Here is a 21,491-nt window from a genome sequence, read left to right on the forward strand (position 1 = left end):
AGAGGCCACAGCCACAATGTTCACCACGGCCCCCACAACTTCACCCACACCAGCCACCATCACCCAGGAGGCATTGGCAGAGGGCACAGCATCGGCTGCCAGCAGCACAGTCGGTGAGACAGCTGCCACAGCAGCCATATCGGACGACAAGGGAGACATACAGCTGCATGGCGAAACACCCGCCACAGGCCCCCTGCACTCACAACAACTATCCCCATGCAGCGTGCTGGATGGCAGCATGCACGGGCTGTCACCTGGAGATTCATGGCCGGCAAGTTTCAGCCCCACGCCAACTGTGCCTGATGACCAAAGCATGGTGGAAACGCCTCACACTTCCACTCCAGTGACAACCAGCCAAGAGGGGATCATGGCTATACAGAGGTGCCAGGAGGAACTCACAGGGCTGTTGACGCAGCATATTACCGAATGTACCCGTGCAAGGGATGACATTAGGGATTGTGCTGCATCCCTAAAAACAGCCATCAAGTCCACCTCAAAGGATATTTGCGCGGAACTGGCAGCAGTGCGGCATGTCCTCTCGGAAATGGTGGCAGCAATGCGGGACATGCATCCACCACAGTTGCCAGGACAATCTGGACCATCATCAAATGCCAGCTCTACTAGGACCAGCCCTGTTTGTAGGTCTGGCAGGAACCTGCGAAGATCGGACAGGGGGGCACCTGGTGCTGGAAGAGGGGGAGGGCAGTAGGCACCGCCATGCATACTGGTGCATGTGGACTACTGGTGCACGCTACTGCACACCATGTGTTGTGAAGTCAAGGTGGGCAGGGGGGAGAGGTTGTTTGGGGGAGTTGAGGGGGAGGGGGGTGAGGGTGTGTGGGCGAGTTGAGGGGGGAGGGGGGAGAGGTTGTTTGGGGGAGTTGAGGGGGTAGGGGGAGAGGGTGTGTGGGGGAGTTGAGGGGGAGTTGAGGGGGGAGGGGGGAGAGGGTGTGTGGGGGAGTTGAGGGGGTAGAGGGTGTGTGCGTGGGAGTTGAGGGGGGAGGGCGGGAGGTGTGTGTGCGGGAGGTGAGGGGGAGGGGGAGAGGGCATGTGCATGGGAGTTGAGGGGGGAGGGGAGAGAGGGTGTGTGGGGGAGTTGAGGGGGGAGAAGTTGTTTGGGGGAGTTGAGGTGGGAGGGGGGAGAGGGTGTGTGGGGAGTTGAGGGGGGAGGAGGGAGAGGGTGTGTGGGGTACTTGAGGGGGGAGGGAGGAGAGGGTGTGTGGGGAGTTGAGGGGGGGCGTGTTACGCTCACCTGGACCCCACAGGGGTGTCGATCGGACCCGGACAGCTGCAGTCTCCGTCAACGTGATGCATAGTGCAGAGATGACTGTCTGGACTGGCCCGCCTAGTCTTGTCTGCTGGACCCGAAGAAGTATTTTCCTGCAAGTGGAGACAGGGATTAGCCACCTGTGGGTTTAAGTGATGGCCTCCCAACTGTTCTCGCTCTCCCCCACTAATCACCTCCGATATCCCCTTAATAACCTCACCTTATGTTTGTAAAAGATGAGCTCTCCATCCTGCGTGTCTTGCAGGGGCGCGTAGATACCAGTTACTTCACTGGTTTGAAGGCGTTGGGAGAGTTCCGTTAAGCATTGACTCTGAAGTCCCAGGCGGGATTGGTAAGTATCAAGTTCAAAGAGTTCAATGTGCCCGATGTTCACTCTTGTCCCCTTCCTTCCTTAAGTTGCAACTGAGTTTGTGAGAAGAAGGTCTCGTAGCTGCTGCTGGCGTTCAGGTAAGAGTCTGTGTTACCCAACGCTGTCCGGTAACTATTGCATGCGTTAACGTGTTGTTTTTCTCCCTCTTTACAGATGCGGCATATGAAGATATGGAGAATAATACCGCCGGTGGTAAATCAGGTAAGTCTATGGTGGTAAGAGATATTTGTTGATTCCCTTGGCTCACCTTGTTATTCTTGTGCCCCTAGGTGCCGGAGTACGTCGAAGAAATGATGGAGACAGTGCCGGATCGAAAGATGCTGTGAGAACTGGTGAGTATGGCGCTGTGCTGGAGCTGGCGAAGCGACGCGTGCAGGACTGATGTACTTTCCAGGTCGGGATCCGGAATCGGGGGAGGAATTTGAAATAAGTTCATTTTCTAACCTTGTCCTTTTCTTCCTCTTTATTCTAGGAGCTCCGGATTCGAGGCGGGCGTGGCAGAAGACTGGATGGTGGCTGCAGGCACGGTAAGAGTCACGCTGCTGGATGCAGAATAACACGAAGCATGTGCTGCTGTTCGGGCGTGGTTTAAATAGCCTCCAAAGTAGTCCCAGGAAAGAAGTTCCCCAGGACCACACCCGAGTAAAAAATAGTCCCTGTAGTAAAATAGTCCCATCCAGGCCTCACGTTGGCTTGGATTTATTTGCAGCATGGTCAGCATGAGGTAAGTAATGTCTATGAGCCTGGTGTCAATGGCGCCAGGACTAATTTTTATTATGAGCCTGGTGCCTACGGCGCCAGGACTGAACCCAGACAGCCCCTAGCTGGGGCTGCTGGGGTTTTTGTAAATGTCTGGATGCCTGCTCCCGGGGCTGATGGGCTTGAACCGGATGCCCGGGGGTAGGCATCATGACAGGGAGGGGGAGAGGGTGTGTGCGTGGAAGTTGAGGGGGGAGAGGGTGTGTGGGGAGTTGAGGGGGGAGAGGGTGTGTGTGTGGGAGCTGAGGGGGGAGGGGGGAGAGGGTGTGTGGGGGAGTTGAGGGGGGGGAAGGGGGAGAGAGTGTGTGCATTGGAGTTGAGGGGGGAGGGGGGAATAGTGGGGTGGAGGGCTTGTTCACTTTCTTATGATTCTTTAATACACATTTTGGTAACTCATGATTCTCATGTGTGGACATTGCTTATTGCGTATGTGTGCTTTATTGGTGAACAGTCTACAGTGTCCATGTCCCTGACACACCCAGTGCCCAGAGTGCCACATCCATGTCACACTCCCCGTCCATGTGTGCTAGAAACATTGGTTGATCAGAGTCTGACGCATGGCACGTCCCTCCTGTGCATCGCTGCCTCCCTGAGGTGCTGCCCCATCCCCACCCTCCTCATCCTTATCGTCAGGTGGTTGCAGTTCTGCATCAGGGGGCAGGGGCACATTTCGTCTGATGCACATATTGTGTAGCATGACACATGCCATGACAATCTTGGCCACCTTCTCATGGCGGTACAGGAGTGCCCCACAGACGTGCTGAGGCAGCGAAACCGTGCCTTCAAGAGGCCAAATGTCTGCTCAATCACCACACGGGTACGGGTATGTGCACGATTGTAGTCCTCATCTTGCCTGTTCTGTGGGTTCCGGACTGGGGTAAGGAGCCACCTCCTCAAGGGATAGCCTGCATCCCCTGCATGTGGGCAACAATATATAAGTGTAAGTCATCACATCATATGTGACCTCGATCAATGACACCATAGCATGCATTGATTTTGTGATTGCAACCACATTCCCATGCATGAATGGAGACACACGATGTGACTGCTATGTGTGTATTCCTCTTATGGACTGGTGTGCGTGCCATCGACTAGTGGGCGCAGGGGGCTCTAGTTCCTTCGAGTGCTCATGCACTGTGTTAGTCCACGCCGGTTGTTTCCATGATCTGGCTGATGTCCAGTAATTTGTATGCTTTCATCCTGGCACCGTTGATGTCAGCCTCATGATGATGTCACTATGAAAAACAAATGGTGAAATGCACTTTTGTTGGACTCTGTGTCAGTGTAGTGGTGCATTAATGTATTTGCCCCTCATGTGACTCCTCTGTACGCAGTAATGGGGGACTGTCCTTTCAGTTGATGGTATTTGGTGCTGTGTATTGGCCATAGTAATTGCTTGTAGCTGCATTGTGTTGAGGGGGATACGGTCTGATTAGGTACAGTGCACATGTAGATGGCTATGGAATGGTTGTGACACTGCATCATTTACATGTTAGGGCAGCTTTCATCTTGCATTATGTGGTCAGGTGTCATGTCCAGTCTGGGCTGCTTTGGCGTATGAGCATGGTCCATTCTCTCAGGCACTCGCAGCCAGGTGAAGTATGCATCTCTCCCCCCCCCATCTCAGCCAGGTGAAGTATGCATCTCTCCCCCCATCTCAGCCAGGTGAAGTATACATCTCTCCCCCCCATCTCAGCCAGGTGAAGTATGCATCCCCCCCATCTCAGCCAGGTAAAGTATGCATCTCTCCCCCCACCATCTCAGCCAGGTGAAGTATGCATCCCCACCCCCCCATCTCAGCCAGGTGAAGTATGCATCTCTCCCCCCCATCTCAGGCAGGTCAAGTATGCATCTCCCCTCCCCATCTCAGCCAGGTGAAGTATGCATCTCTCCACCCCATCTCAGCCAGGTGAAGTATGCATCTCTCCCCCCATCTCAGCCAGGTGAAGTATGCAGCTCCTCCCCCCCCCCATCTCAGCCAGGTGAACTATGCATCTCTCCCCCCATCTCAGGCAGGTGAAGTATGCATCTCTCCCCCCCATCTCAACCAGGTGAAGTATGCATCTCTCCCCCCATCTCAGCCAGGTGAAGTATGCATCTCTCCCCCCCCCATCTCAGCCAGGTGAAGTATGCATCTCTACCCCAATCACCTACCCACATCACATTTCCATGGGCCTAACATGCGACTCACCGAGAAGCCAGGATCTCTGCCCTGCATGTTGCTCCATGTAGCGTGGCATCGTGGAGTTCCGCAGGACCATTGAATCATGGGTTGATCCGAGGTATCGGGCACAGCAATGTGTGATGATCGTGTTTGAATCACATACCATTTGCACATTGATTGAGTGGTATAGCTTACGGTTGCAGTACGCTACCTCCATGGCATGTGGGACCACCAATTCCACATGGGTGCAGTCGATGGCGCCAGTGCAACCAGGGATGCCGGCCAGTGAATGGAAACCAACTTTGGTGTTTGAGATCTCCCGGGCAGACCATGGTAAGTAAATGTGGTCGCCTGTGTGCTTCAGGAGGGCATCAAGCACTTGGTTCAGCGTACGTGAGAATAATGGTTGTGATATGCCATGCATGTGCCCCACTGTGTGCTGGTAGGTGCCTGTGGCCAGGAAGTGGAGCACAGACACTACCTTCAGTAGGGGTGGGATGGTGGTGCGTGATTCAATCAGGCTGACAATGACGTCATGTATCATAGCCACAATGGTGGTGATGGTGTCCCGGTCCAGACGGTACAGGGTGTGGATCTGCCCAGGGGTTAGGTTGAATGGAATTGCTCTGATGCGAGGGATTGGGGGCTGCCTGCGTGGTGGCACTGGCTGCACTGGTGGGGCATGCTGGCCCTGCCTCGCCCTCCGTCTCCTCCTGCATCTCCTCTGTGTTGCCAGTTGTTGTTGTTGTTGTTGTTGCAGCAGTTCCACAGCAATCATGTCCTCCAGCACCAGCATTGCTAGTAGTATTGGAATCATTGTGAAGTGTGACTGGGCATGGGAACGGATGGGGTGTGCTCCTTTTGTGCTGGCCCAGTCCAGTCTGTATTGCCTCCACCTGTGCTGATTGTGTGCACCTGTGCCAGTTGGGAACACTGAAAATGGCCATTTATGGGTGGTCCGTGATGCCGGAATTAGCTCCATGCCGGTAAGATACTTTTCGGGCTTCAGTAGGGCGTTGTTTGCATGTCTGCCTGACTTGTGATGTTCCCCTGTTTGCGCCATGCCGGTATTGGCGGCATGGATGATCACGTGCCCGCGTCCTGGCGCTATTAACGGCACCATAATTAATTACGGTACCACTAATAGCGGCTACTTGTGTCCTAATCGGCCGGAGTGATAAGCGATGCCGGTAATCCTTTACCGGCATCGTTGTTCACTTACCGCCCGGGTAGTAATGAGGCCCATTGTGCAATGCAGATCTTGACCATACATAGTCCAACTAACACTAGTATTAGTACTCCTAGTAACACCTTCAGTGCATCTGCTAGCCATGAAGGCATACATGAACACATGTATAACAACTGGGTCTGGTCCTTTCCTGTCCCTTTGGCTTCCGCCTCCATCTTGGCATGCATCCTTGATAATCTTGTTGCTGGTTCTGTCAGTTTTCCATTCTCTCTGTCATTTGCAGGCACGAACATGCAACAGGAACTCCTAATCTTGGGACAAACTCTTCCTTCCATTGCTGTGAGAAGGTCTAGAACATGTCTGTTTTCTAGTGCCATTAAAGTTATTGCTCGGAGCTCTTCTTTTACTGCATTGAAGCCATTTACTGTTGAGTTTATTGTCTGCATCTGCTCCCATCTTGTTTTCTGCAATGAGAGAGAGAGAGAGAGAGAGAGAGATAGAGAGAGAGAGAGACAGAGAGAGAGAGAGAGTGTGTGTGTGTGTGTGTGTGTGTGTGTGTTTTTTGTCCGGACAGCTATAACTGCTGATGCAAAAAACATCTCTGTCCTTCTAAACAACCGATGTTCAGGTGGTACATCGTCTGTGATGCTTCTCATTCTGATGAGAAATAATTGTATCTTTTCACTCTACTCATTTCTACTGACCATTTCTTTCTTCCCTTTTCCTCCGCTTCTATTGATCTCTTCTTTATCTTGTTAGAGTCCATTTTAGGGAAGTCGTCTATCTTGACATCCTTCTGTGGCACTACCAGGGCTGGCATATTGATGTGCACCAACAAGCACATTTTTCCACTGTTGAGTGCCAACTTCTCATATGCCTTGGATTTACACGCCCAATAGTGGTCCATTAATACTGCTGTGCCAACATTCACTGCTGGATGCTTTTCTGTATGCCTATACTCTGTATTATATACAACCTTTACTGCACCGGCATTCTGGTAGCATACTGCTGGTTTCTTCAGTGGCATTATGGGCATTGGGCCATCTTCATTGTCTATCCAGGTCAGCAATTTGGTGCTAGCATCCCATTCCTTCAAGCACTTGTTGTTTTCAACTTGCAATGTGTTGACCAGTGCTTTAACTAGGGTGCTTTTCCTTGCTTTCTATTACTCCCTCTTTCCACCCTTCTGCTGTGTATACTTGGCCATACATGAGCATCGCTGGTCTTTCCCGACATCCTAGTTCTCCTCCTATCTCCTTGACCCCCCTCTTCGGGCATGGTCATTCTTTCAGTGCTATTGTTTATGTTTTCCCTTTCTGTGGTACATCAGTTATGTATTGTATAGCTTGGCTTAACTGCAAGTAATTGTTCATCATGTAAATAGTCTTTATATAACTGTCTTCATAAGGGAATATTGCCTTGAACATCCATCTCAATGTTCCTGTTTTCCCTTGGAATCTCCCTCGGGTTGCAACCATGGATAGGTACATAAGGCATTGGGCTCTTGCTGCTGGTATTTCAGTTGCTATGAATGTTCTGGAAGCACTCATGGCATAGGGGATTAGTGAGCAGACATAGCAGCTGTCACCAGTGGTTTCCTTACCTACTTTGGTCATGTGCTTGTACCACTTATTGTTAGACACTCGAGCAGTGTCAGTGAGATGTAGGTCCACCCCTACCATGTCTGTATCATCACTGCGCTTACCTCTCCTTACTGTGCTTATAGGGCTCCCCTGCCCACCTGACATGGTCGTTCCACCTGCTGGCATTTGGGTAATGTTAGTAAAGGATACAGCGGTAGCACTAGATACAAGGGATATCCCCAAAACAGAAGTGCAGAAACATCACTTGGAAATAAGAGACAAGACGAACATGTTTTTAATAACCTTTTCCATTACATGTGTTGCTTGGATCCCGGTGTAGCTTGTGTTTGATGATATAAGTTGACCGCCTGAAATGTGAAAATATTAGCCTTACTGTATTAGTATTATATTTGTTCAAGTCCCGTAGACCATGTAGTCTGTCATAGCAAAAATGAATAGTTGTTCCCACACAGCCTTAATTCTAGGGTCTCTGAGGACTGCAAGGATGGATGGGTTTCCTCTTTCTAGGTGTGGATAAACTTGGGCCAGGTATGATATGAAGACATGGAAATATACATTAGGATGGCGTGCTCTAGACCTGTTGGACCTTCGGATGAACTGGACAAATTGGCCTCGGAAGGTGTCAGGTTGGGGATCAGTGGGATGCATGGAGGAAATGCAATAAAAACAATCACACTTTCACAATGAATGTGTGCAGAAAGAAAATTAACAGACAGTGTACCCGCCCTCTGGATGTGGCAGAAGTCCTTGCCCTAACTCTGCTGCCCGTGAGCGAGTAACCATTGGGTGTCCTCAGCTCGGCAGTGCTGATTCCGAATTTTTCCTTTGTTCTTCCTACTGAGGATCACTGGCCCTGTCGATGTGGATGATAAGTGAGGCCACTGTTTTTAGGGCTTGATATCATGTAAGTGATTCAAAATGTTCTTTCCAACCAGTTTAACAGCTCTCTCAGTCACAATCTCTACTATATGGGGACAAGTAAACCGTGGCAGGACCCACTTTCTGGAATAATTCTGCAGGAAACGCTGGTCTCCTGGATATATGGGCGGCTGCTTAAGTAGGCCCTCTTGGCTTTCGAGCGGGTGCTTTCTTCTCCAGCTTCAGGCTTCTCCTGGTGTCTTTGCTGCTGGCAAGAAATAAAAGAGGCACTAGCAATCAAGGAAGTTGTATACTCATACATTTCCTGACCCACTACAATAACCACATTCTAAGCATCCCTAATTGCTCTAGTGGGAGGAACCAGGGGAAGTCACAAGCGCCGCCCAATAGTCACCTCGTGTGGGGTTAAATGGGGGTCGGACCCGGGCTTACAGCACAGTGCGAACAAGGCTAGAGGAAGGCAATGCAGCCAGCTTTTGTTCAAACTCTTCTTAGTTTTGGCTATGGCTTCTTTAAGCAAGCCGTTGAGGCGTTCACATATTTGGGTGATAGGCACAAAAAAACCTGTTTTGGATCCCCAGGAAGGTTGTGAGATGCTGGAACATCTCATTGGTGAAGTGAGGGCCATTGTCAGACCGCAGGACCTCACACACGCCCCATCGTGGGAATATCTCCCGGACCAGGAATTTCGCCACTCTAAGGGCGTCAGGATGAGACCAAGGACCGACCTCGATCCAACGGGAAGATGTATACACCACCACTATCATGTAGTGGTACCCTTTTGTAAGGAACTCCTGGTGGCAACAGAAAAGACAGACACAAGTGATCCCAGTTCAAGGGCTTTTATTAAACTGTATAATGGATGAGAAAGCCCCCTAATCTAAACCTAAATCTAAGATGGTAGCAAGCTACGACAATCAAATAATAATAAGGCAGTCCTAGTGGCATCTTGTCAAATTAAAAGGGCCTAAACTAAAAAAGAAATAGTGCCGATCCTTACAACTAAGTTACAAAATAGTGTGGGATAATGTTCACAAGAAAGGAAAGAAGTGTTCACCAAATGATAAGTCAGGATGGTATGGCTGGGGTCTCCCTTCACCACATTTTTAGCATGGGACAAGGCAGGACCTTTGAGCACAGCACACCCCTGGGCCTTGCCAGCACAAGGTTACAGTTCCTTTCAACTATACCAGGGCCTACTGGGGCCAGGACTCTTTCTTGTAAAGTCTCTTGCCTTAGAAGGCCTGCTGTACCATAAACAATAAACAAACAAAAAATCCGTTGGTATCTTTCACTTTGGGCGATTGCTCTTCGCCCCTTTGGGCCCCCACCAGCCGGGCTCTGATTCCGGCATCCCTCAATCGGTTTCACTAAAGCTTTTCAGTCACAAACAAATCATTCAACAGTCTCAATATCTTTTTACACTGCTATCCATTGTGGATATCCCTCAGCCAGGTTCACTCTTGTCACCACAATGTTCACGGGTACATCACTGTTTCCCCTCAATTCGTAGGCATCCCTCTGTCGGGTTCACATTTGCCAGTTTCACAGTTCAATCAATTTTCTCCAATGTCTCAAAGACTTTCGAATGTACGAGGAGTTTTGCTCGCTCGACACTTGTAGGGCCACTTTGACACTTCACACTGGCCTCTCCTAAGGCCTTGTGGTTCTCGAACTCTCAACAAAACAAGAGAACCCAAAAAGGCTTCAGTTAGAGACCTTGGAATCAGCTTCCCGCAACACCTGACCACTCTGCTTCTGAACCTTTTACAAGGGTTTCTTTAAAGTTCAATTACACAAGTTCTTTGTTCAACAAAGTTGCCACCTGCAACCTTGAGCTCAGCACAGTCCAGTTTTACTATCTGTCTTTTCTGACTCACCATCTGTGCTGAACTGATGGAGCTTGTTGTATTGGGAGTCGACGACGGCACCACAGCGGCAAGCACTTCTTCCCGCTTTGGCTATCCGCATGGGATAGCCCTGTGTGCTGTTTACACCTGTCACACCACACGCCAGCTGGATTTCCCGGTCTTATGTTTTCCCTTTCGCCGGCTTCGTGAGTCTGAGTTGAAAAGGGCAAGGGCAATTCCCTCCTTGTCTTCCTTCCAGGTCTTGGCGCTGTTCTCCTCCATTTGAACTGCCAGTCTGGACTGGCTGTTTCCTCGTGCGTTTGGCCTCACTCTAAGTGTGCTCTTGTGCTCTGCCTTTTATCCCTGTGGGAAGGGAAAGGGCCGTCAGGTCGTCAGGTGTGCGTAGTTATTGTCAATTGCCAGACTATGGGCCTCATTACGAGTCCGGCGGTAACCATGCCTGAAATTCTGGCAGGTTACCACCGGACTCATATTACCATTCCGCCTCCATGATTCTCGGAATTACCGGGGCATTACGACCCCGGTGACCCGAGAATTCCGGAGGCGGAATTCGGTAAATCCTCATTCACATTAAGTCCCGTTGGACACAATGGGAATGGGGAAGTGGAAACACCGACAACATCTCGTGATGGTGCCGGTGTTTCCATGTCCGCCTGCAGGCGGGTGGTGTTAAACCCACCAGGTCAGACCTGGCGGGAATGACACCTCCGCCTGCAGGACTCGAGATCACCCGTTATGGAAACAACAGTGGCAGCGGGTTTACCGCCACCGTTATTTCCATACCGGGTGACTCATAATGAGGCCCTATGCCTGACCCTTGTGTTGGGACATGTCAGGTAAATGGCTTTGGTGTTAGTCCATTGTTTTTAACGGTATAGGAAAAGTGAGGGTAGAGCTTCTAAGTATCCAACGGATTAGGATGGGAAAAGGAATTAGAAGGAAGGGGTACCGCGTCTTGCCCTTCTGTGTCCAGCGTCTAATCCCCAAGGACCCCCCATTCAGGTGATCCCCTTCCACTGGTCCACCCCCAGGAACTGGATCCAATAGCGATGGCCGTGTCCTGGCCACCTGGATGACAGATCTCGAGGGACTAGTGGGTGAGACACATTTAGGTTTCTCACACTTGGCAGGCTTGGATCATGTTAACATAGTCGATGTCTAGGTGTTGGAATGGACCCACTGGCCGAGGTATGGCTCCTCTTACTACCCTTAATGTATGACCTGCAGTATGTTGCTTACACACCAAACAATTAATCATGAATTCGGCCATGAGTTCCAACAAGTTAGGACAGAACCATGTTTCTCCAATATGGGCAGCAAGCACCTTCTTCCCTGTATGGGTTGGATAATGTAGTTGTGTCAGTGCTGTGTTCAAAAATGAAAGTGGCATGACCACCGTCCCTGTGTTGTTTTGCTGCCATAGAGTGTCTGTTGGAGATACTGTACATCCCCTCCTTATCCACAGTTCCTTTTCCTCCCTGGGTGCAGCTGCCTGTAGCTCCATGATTTGTGTCACTGGTAATATGTTGTACCCCTCTTTTAGTATCATAGTTCTTGCATAATCACGTACGTGTGTTGAGACCTCCACTTCTAAAATGTTCCCAAAGGAGGTGCTGCTTCGTTACCCCTGGCAATAGGATCCTCCCCTTTTGTGTGTGCTTGGCATTTCATGATTGATATTCGCTCTGGGAGATCTATGACATCTACTAATCTGCCCAACAGAAGTGCATACTGCACCAGTGACCCATCAGCATGTCTGAAGCCCCTCTTCATCCAATGACACAGGTCGGAATGCACTGTGGAAGTCACGGAGGCCGAATCTGAAAACATTGTCACTTCTTTCTTCCTGCTGTGCTCTAATGCCAACATTAAGGCCAATAATTCTGTGGCTTGTGCTGAATAACGTGATGGCAGGCGAGCGCTCATCACTACATTGCTTGTCCCGTCCTCTCTCAGTCTCATGACTGCTGTCCCAGTATGTCTTTCCCCAGTCCTCTGGTCAATTGTTGATGACACATCAATATAGAGCATGTCTCCCCCCTCAAGTGCATCCTCCTGTACCTTGCAAGTGTCACTGAATTCTTCTAGGCTCACTGTACAGTCATGTGCATAGTCACGCTTCTGTAAAGCGTCGGCGAGAAAAGTTGCCGGGTAGACAAGTCTGCATCTCACTATCTTGAGAGCTGGGTTAGATAGTTCTACCTCATACCTGAGGGCCTCTGTGTGCTCAATGTGCTCTTTGGTCTTTCCAGTATTGCAAAGAGAGCCTGGTCCACATACAGAGGCCCTCATTACGACCCTGGCGTTGGACCATGGTGCTAATAGCTAAGTACCATGGTCCATACCGGTAACTTACTGACTCCGCCATGGCGGAATGTGGAATTACCGCCCCATTCCGAGGTTGGCGGGGCGGTAATTCCCCATGCCGCCATGGCCCTTCCCCATTCCCATTTTTGCCCCATAGAGCTCAATGGAAATGGGCAAGGCGCTAAGTATGGTGCCGCAAATTACGGCACCGTACTTAGTACCAAGGCCCCTTTGCGGGTTCGATTTTAACGTCTGCAAAAAGCAGGCGTTAAAATCGCCAACCCGCAAAGGCACCTCGTAATCAGGCGTTAAGGGGTTAACGGCACCGCCACCTTTTACGGTGCCGTTAACCCCTTAACGCCAGGGTTGTAATGAGGGCCAGAGTGGTGCTGCATTCAATGGTTATACTCACTGATTTGTCCACTGCAAATGCGGCTGCAGCCAATGCTTGTTCACATGGATAGTGTCCTTTCATTACTGGGTCTAATTTCCGGCTGTAGTAGGCTAGTAGCTTGTGCTCCAAGCTGGTCTTCTGTGTCAGTACTGCAGTCATCACTACTCTGTCGGAGTGTGAGAACAGGAAGAATCCCTTTTGATAGTCTGGGATCCATAACACTGTAGCTGTGCATGTTGCTTCCCCCAGCTTGTTAAATGTCTCAGTCATTTCTGTTGTCCATCGTATTGTCTCTCTGTGCTTCCTTCAGTGCACCTAATAAGGGCCTAGTATAAGTGCTGTAATCGAATACCCATGATCTGCAGTAATTACATAACCCCAAGAACTGCTGCATCTCTCTCACTGTTGTGCGTATTGCTGTCCTGCATATTGCTTCTGCCCTCTCTGGTGTCACTCGTCTGCAATTTTGGGAGATCAGCTGTCCAATGTATAGTACTTCTGTCTGGGACTATTGTAGTTTGGCCTTGTCCACGTTTTATCTTTTTTCTGCTAGTACTGTCAGCATGTGTAGTGCATTTCTACACTGCTCTTCTGTCTTGCTGCAAATCAATATGTCATCTACATACTCTATGACCATGCTTTCCATCTGTACGTTGCCTATGTCCATTTGAAGGACCCTATTGAATATGGAAGGTGATTCGCAGTACCCCTGAGGAAGTCTTGTATATTTCCAGACTATATAGAAATTAAGTTAAGTCTTGTGAATCTGGATGTCGTGGTATGGAGAAGAAGGCATTCTTCAAATATATGACCATGAAGTAGGCAGCTTCTGTGGGGATACTGCAAAGAACTGTTGCCGGGTTCGGAACTAATGGATATTTTGTTCTACAACATTGTTTAGCGGGTGCAAATCCTGTATAAAACACCATGACACCCCTGACGCCTTTTTGACAGGGTACGTAGCCGTGTTGCATGGTGATTCTGAGGTCACTAAGCTGCCCTGCTTCCCTAGTACTGTAATGGTCTCATAAATACCTCTGTCTTCCGCTCTTGAAAGTGGGTATTGTTTGACTCGTGGTAGAATGGCTCCTGGCTTTAGTTTTATCTTCACTGCTCCTATCCCCTTCAGAAGCCCCACATCATAGGGACTTGTTGTCCATAAGATGCTGGGAAACCTTGCCAAATCATCCACGAGAAAGGTCGGCAGTGATTTCAGTGCCATCGCCATTCTCTGTGGTACCTCTCTCTAATGTATTCTCACCCAATATGCGATGCTCATTTCGAACACCATCTCATTATCTGATTTGTTGTCTTTGAATAGTTCTTCATCTGTGACTGTAGTCAACCTGTACCCTACAGCTACAATGATCACTGTTCGCCATGGTCACCCTGTGTCATCTGTACCATGCACTGCTATCCAGTCACACCCACGATTACTGCCTCTAATTCTAGTGGCACTATCGTCCCTTATTTCTCATCTAATGATATCTCTGGCCTGAATAAGTACTTGTTTGGAAGGCGCTTCATTTTCCCCTGAATCCCTGGAAGCAATGCTATTATAATTTCAGTCCCATATTAGAACAGCTCCTCGTCCACTGGCACCCCCCTCTGTACCCTTCACCCACAATAAGCTTGAATGATTTCCCTCACATTTAGAAAGTGTATCCCCGGTGTGGAGCACACTATTCCCGTGTCAGTGAATGAAATGGCCATGTTAAGTCTGCTCATGATGTCTCTCCCCAGTATGTTTACAGGTGCCTGTCGAAACTAGAGTAGGGGCAAGGATAGATTGTGCTCCCCCACAGAAAGTGAAAAATTGTCAGTAAAAGGAACCACTTCCATTACCCCAGAGAAGCCTTGAGCATTCATGGCATCACCTGACATATTATATTTCCCCTCCTGGATGAAGGATTTGGTTGCCCCTGTGTTCACAAAAAAGGAAAAGGTCTTGTCAACTATCGTCATGCCTATACGTGGTTCCTCTGCAGGGTTGGGTGTAATCGATAGGATGGAACATATCAAGTCCATCTATGGGCTGTGCTATTGAGGGTATAAGGACATCCTGTTCCCCATGAATGGGTTGCCCTCACTACAGTGACCCCCCCAGGTTCCTAATGAGAGTCATTGTCATGGAGTCTGTGCATGCTATTGTCCCGCGGTTTGGTTGTATGCTGTTCTGTGTATGCAGTATTTGCTGTGCCGTGTGTGCATGTTGGGTGTTACCGTGCGGTGCCTGTGAATACTGCTGCATAGGCACTTGCATTTGTGGTGCCTGTGTCATGGGCTGGTGTGTCTGTGGGTATGCGTTCTGTTTCTGTCCTTGTTGTGGTGTCTGGTTCTGCATGTAATACTCATTCTGTTCCCCCTGTATGCTGGCTGGTACTTCATTCCCTCATTCTGTTGCACCCCTCCCCTGCTCATGTACACCCTTGAGATATGCCCTATCTGCCCACACATCTAGGCTTGGGGTGGCTCTCTCCCCTACTTCTGGAAACCCCCTGAAATCCCCTCTCAGCCTTGTTGCATTTGTTTCCCATATCCTCGAAACCCCCTCGGGAATCCCCTGTGGTTCTGCTGCATCTGATACCCATACCTGCATCCTCTAGGTGGCCCCCTCTTCCTCACAACCCATGCTACGGATCCTCCCAACCCATGAATCTGCCTCCCGTGGGTGGTGGTGCGTACTGCATCTGTTGTGCACCTTGTCCTCCCGTACTCATCAACACTGCCCCTTCCATGGCATATTTGGATAACTTCTTCTGTACTAACCTCACCTTCTCCTGCTTTCTTTCTTCACGTTCTCTTGCATTAACCGACAGTAGTGTACTATGGTGAGCTGTATTTTTTACCAATGCTTTGCCTCCATCCCCACCAATTCCTTTAGTTGCCTTTGCACCTGCACTGGCAACCCTTGGCATAATATGTGGTAGAATAATGCTACTGTTTTGTCCCACAGTTCTCGCGTAGGTGCCAAAGCTCTTGCATCATCTGAATCTAGTGTAAGGGGTCTTCGTCTTCCCCCATTTTGCATGCCATAATCGTATTCAAGTGTGACGTGTCTGGGTACTGTGTCCATAGAGCTTGCCATATGGCCGTTCGGCAGTTAGCAAATGACACGCCATTGTGCGTGGTGTCCTGGTCACTCCTTGTTACACCTCGCCCTCGGCCGCGCCACGTTTCCAGGGTTCTGCCTCATTACTCTCGTATGAGCAAGAACAATTGGGGAATTCCGGTTAAAACTAAAATAAGGGACAGGAAAGTGATCGCCCTTCATAAAGGGTTACGGCGCCGGCACGCGCCCTTCTTATCGCGCTGGCAGCTGCCATGGCAAATTTCTACACGAACTACAGCATCCAGAAAACCTGCTACGTTGTAGTTCTCGGCGTTGAGAGAGGAGCCTCGTTTTCAAACGATACGCCTCTTGTTGTTATTTATTCCACAGCGGCATACAGAACGCTGCTTCTGTTTAAAGTTACAACCGGCATACTTTCCGAAGTGCTCTCCCTGTATCTTGAATTGTGAAGTCCTTGTTTTTCCCGTGTACCGACCCTGCTTGCACACGGACTCCTTCTTCTGAATCCCCGATTGAACTGTTTTCTGACCACCCGTGTACCAGACCCCTTGCCTGCTTTCCGGCACTCTTGGACACTGATTCTCTGTGTTTCGTGACCGCCCGTGTACCAGACCCCTTGCCTGCTTTCCGGAACTCTTGGACACTGATTCTGCTGTGTTTCGTGACCGCCTGTGTACCAGACCCCTGCCTGCTTCCTGGACTCTGAGATAGTAACTACTCCGGTAAGAAAGACTCTAATTGGAATCCCTTATTCTGTGGAATTCGACTTCATTCCTAAGTGCATCTTTTGAACGCTTTGCTGTGGTGCACCATCCCGAAACCAGTGCGACCCTCGTTCCGTTCGGGGATAGCTACCCTACTAACCTCCCTATTTTTTATTTTATACTTTCGTTGTTTCCCAGGACTCTTTACGTCAATCCTATTTCCATCAGGGGTAAAGTATAGTTTCTCTTGGTTTTTCCATACTGCAGAATTGTACATTAGCCATATACTAAGACCTCTCTACTTTATAGGTTACTCCGGTTCCTTTGGCTTAAGGGGAGATTAAACCAGGTACCACTAAAGGGGAATAGTCTTGGGAATAAACCAGTTTCATTATTGGCAGATTATTAACTTGTTATCCTTTCCTTTACAGCCTGGGTTTGAGACGGTCTGTTCTCCCCGCTTTTTTGATCGATCGGTCACCTTGTCTGTACAGTTCAGCAGGTGGTCATATCGGTTTAAAGAGCTCACTCCCTCACAGAGAGGAGGCTTGGGTAGGAGGCTCCAACCCTAGCTCCTTCAAGCAACTTCCCAGCAATAGAGGTCCGGCCTGTTTACATACTCTCCATTCCGGTGAGTAACAGAAACAGAAGCCATGGAAGATGTTGATCCTTTAACCACCTTGGTTCGCTTGGTATCTGAACTTCGTTCTGATATGACAGCCGCACATAGTGCTCTCCATCAAAGGATCGACAATATGCACAGTTTCCCAAGCCCCCACACCCTGGGGGTGGATACGTCTGCTGCTACGGCATCAGGTTCAACCGGTCCCATACCCTCCGCCTCTGGCTTTACAACTTCCCCAGTGCTTATGGCTACTCAATTCCCACTGGCCCCCCCAGAACGATTCTCTGGGGATCCTAAACATTATCGCACGTTTATCAACCAGTGCAAATTACATTTTCTCTGTCGGCCTACTGCTTTCCCTAATTCTACAACGAAGGCAGCCTTTGTTCTCTCTCATCTTGGGGGTACCGCAGCCGCTTGGGCTAATCCGTTACTGGAATCTAATAGTTACGTCCTTTATGACTGTGATGCTCTCATCACGGCCATGAACAGAGTATTTGACACCCGCTATAAATCCCAGGCTACTGACCTGGAGTTCCTCAATCTGCGTCAAGGCACATCCTCTTTGTTTACATACCTTACTAAATTCAATCAGTTGGCAGCTGAAACTGATTGGCCGGAGGAGAAAAAATCAGCCGTGTTTTACAAAGGGTTGTCAGATGAGTTAAAGGACGTTTTGGCCACAGTACCAGTGGTTCCAACCACTTTTGGTGAACTATTAGACCTAGTATTACAAATAGATGCTAGAAGAACCGAAAGAAGGGGTGAACGTAAGTCACCAACCCCTGTTACTCTGCAGGTGGAACAGTCTTCTCCTTCTACTTCGCTTCCAGAACCTATGCAGATCGGGGCAGTAAGAGGACCTTTGACTTCTGCACAACGGGATTATCGCAGAACGCATAATTTATGCATGTATTGCGGATCTGCTGAACACCTCTTGAAGGATTGCCCTAAGAGACCTGTCAAAAAGCCGGGAAACGCCAGAACCCGGCGATAGACAGGGTCCCTACGCCGGGGGTGCTTTCCTTGGACTCTCATGGTGCTGTTTCTGTTCCTGTTAGCCTTCCTGTGGTATTTACCACTGAAGATAGTATCTTTTCTTCATTGGCGATCATTGATTCCGGGGCCACCGGGAATTATATGGATTACGATTACGCCACAAGTAAGAACGTTTCAGTTGTCTCTAAAGCCCAACCCGAGGCTGTTCACGCTGTGGACGGTACATCCTTGGTCTCTGGCCTAGTCACACAAAATACCTCCTTAATTCATATGCAAACCAGGGAAGGACATGCTGAGTCGATCTCCTTCGATCTCATTAAAGCCCCTCAATTCCAGGTCATCTTGGGCATCCCTTGGTTGCAACAGCATAATCCAGCCATCGACTGGACAAGAAAAACGGTGCAGTTTCCTTCCACTGAGTGTAACGAAAAGTGTTTCCTAGACACTAGTGTGTCCTCTGAGTCTTCTTGTCAAGCCTTGGTAGCATCTATGTCCATGATTGGAGCCATCACTAAATCTCCCGAAATCGAAATCCCTCCTGAATACAAGTCTTTCGGTGATGTGTTTGACAAGGGAGGGGCAGACCAGTTGCCACCTCATAGGCCTTACGACTGCCCAGTCGATTTACTGCCAGGTGCTAAGGTCCCGGCGGGTAGGGTCTATTCCCTTACGGTTCCAGAAGATAAAGTATTAAAGGAGTATATTGACAAGGCATTGGCCACTGGGTTCATTAGACCTTCCAGGTCCCCTGCGGCTTCTCCGCTCTTTTTCGTTGCAAAAAAGGAGGGCGACCTCCGCCCCTGTATTGATTATCGGGCATTAAACGCGGTGACGGTAAAAAATCAATATCCCCTCCCGCTCATTTCAGTGCTCTTAGATCAGCTCGGTTCTTCTGTAGTCTTTACCAAGCTGGATCTTAGGGGTGCATATAATCTCGTTCGAATGCGAAAAGGGGACGAGTGGAAGACCGCATTCAAAACACGCTACGGACTGTATGAATATCTGGTGATGCCGTTTGGTCTCTGTAATGCCCCGGCCACCTTCCAGGCATTCATGAATGATATTTTCCATGACTGTTTGGATCAGTTTGTTGTAGTATATTTGGACGATATCCTCATATATTCACCCTCCAGTGAGGAGCACACGAGGCACGTGCAAATTGTCTTGCAACGGTTGAGGGAAAACCACCTATATGTCAAAGCTGAAAAATGTGTCTTCAACTCCACTGTAGTGGAGTTTCTTGGTTACGACCTGACTAGTAGGGGTATAAGAATGAGTCGCTCTAAAGTCAGGGCTGTCTTGGATTGGCCTGTTCCGACGTCGATTAAAGCCTTGCAATCCTTTCTGGGGTTCTCGAACTTCTATAGGCGCTTCATCCGTTCTTTTTCTTCTATATCAGCGCCGTTGACGGCTTTGACCAGCTCTAAGAAATCCTATCAATGGAACCAGGAGGCACAAAGAGCCTTTGACACCCTTAAGGCAGCTTTCACTTCCGCCCCAGTGTTACAGCACCCTAATCCGTTACTCCCATTTTTGGTGGAGACCGACGCCTCTGGCTCGGCTATTGGGGCGGTTCTATCTCAAAAGTGTCCAGATTCAGGGGAAGCCCATCCGATTGCATTTTTCTCAAGAAAATTGACGCCCTATGAGCGCAATTATCCAATCACAGAAAGGGAACTCCTAGCCATAAAAGACGCCTTTTCCGAATGGCGGCACCATCTTTTGGGGGCTCGACATCAGGTCACAGTTTTTTCGGATCATGGGAGCCTTTTGGCGTTTAAATCAATGAAATGTCTTACTGCACGACAGGCTCGCTGGCATCTTTTCTTTTCCCAGTTTTATTTCACCATCACATATCGACCGGCACGATTGAATACTTGTGCAGATGCTTTGTCACGCATTGCCTTCCATTCTGACAACAAAACCTCTGACAAACCGCTCTTGTTACCTGGTAACGTTGTTTGTGCCTGCACTCCTCAACCTAGCCTGCGGACTTTGATTTCGGATTGGGTCTCCGCGCATAAAGAAGAATGTGAGAGACTCAATCTTGATGTGGTTCAAGGCCTACCCTACATCCAAGGACGCTTGTTTGTGCCTCCAGGACAGGCACGACTACGTGCTCTAGCTTGGTCTCATGATTCCCTATGTGCGGCTCATCCGGGTCAGCAAAAGACGCTGGAGGGATTACGCCGTTGGTCCTGGTGGCCTACCATGTCAAGGGATGTGATTGACTATCTGGCATCCTGTTCTGTATGTTCCCAATGCAAGGTCTCCCGTTCTAAACCTGTGGGTTTGTTACGCCCTCTCCCTGTGCCTCACAAACCATGGTACATGGTTTCCATGGACTTTATTGTGGATCTACCTCCTGTGAAAGGTCTTGACACTATCTGGGTAGTAATTGATTATTTCACCAAGATGGCGTTGTTCATTCCCTGTACAGGTCTGCCTTCTGCCCCTGTGTTGGCTTCCCTTTTTCTCCAGAACGTTTTTCGGTTCTTTGGATTGCCTGCCATCCTGGTTTCGGATCGTGGCTCTCAATTTACATCACGTTTCTGGAGGGCTTTGACTGCTTCATTGGGTATTGACGATCGGTTCAGTTCTGCTTATCATCCTCAGACGGACGGGCAAACCGAAAGGGTAAATGCCACCCTTGAACAATTTCTCCGGTGTCTCTGCCTTCGTTTCCAAGCATCCTGGTTGACGATGCTTCCCTCTGCTGAATTCGCTTACAATAATTCCATGCATGCCGCCTCAGGGGTCTCCCCGTTTTTTGCCCTGTATGGTTGCCATCCACGATCGTTACCGTTTGATCCTACGCTTCCCATTGATAACCCGGCGGCTCGGGACTGTGTAAGGGAATTGGTGACGACCCGTAGTACGGTTCGCTCTCATCTGCTTCTAGCTCAGGCCAGGGCAAAGAAAAATGCTGATCGTCACAGAAAACCGGCACCTACTTACAAGGTGGGCATGAAAGTTTGGTTGTCCACCCGTAATTTGCGGATCCCTGGCAAACGCTTGTTGTTACCTAAATTCGTGGGTCCTTTTCCCATTATTGAGATCATTAATTCGGTGGCTGTACGCCTTTCTTTACCTTCCTCGTGGAATCAACATCCGGTATTTCACGTATGTCTCCTGAAGCCGTGTCCACCCTCTGTTCGGCTGCCCGATCGCCCTCCTCCGATTCAGGTGGATGGGGATAATGAATACGAAGTGGCGGACATCCTGGATTTTCGTCTCCGTAGGGGGCGCCCCTTTTATTTGGTGG

The sequence above is a fragment of the Ambystoma mexicanum genome, chromosome 1p, assembly GCF_040938575.1.
Source record: "Ambystoma mexicanum isolate Mex_15411 chromosome 1p, UKY_AmexF1_1, whole genome shotgun sequence".
NCBI lineage: Eukaryota > Metazoa > Chordata > Amphibia > Caudata > Ambystomatidae > Ambystoma > Ambystoma mexicanum.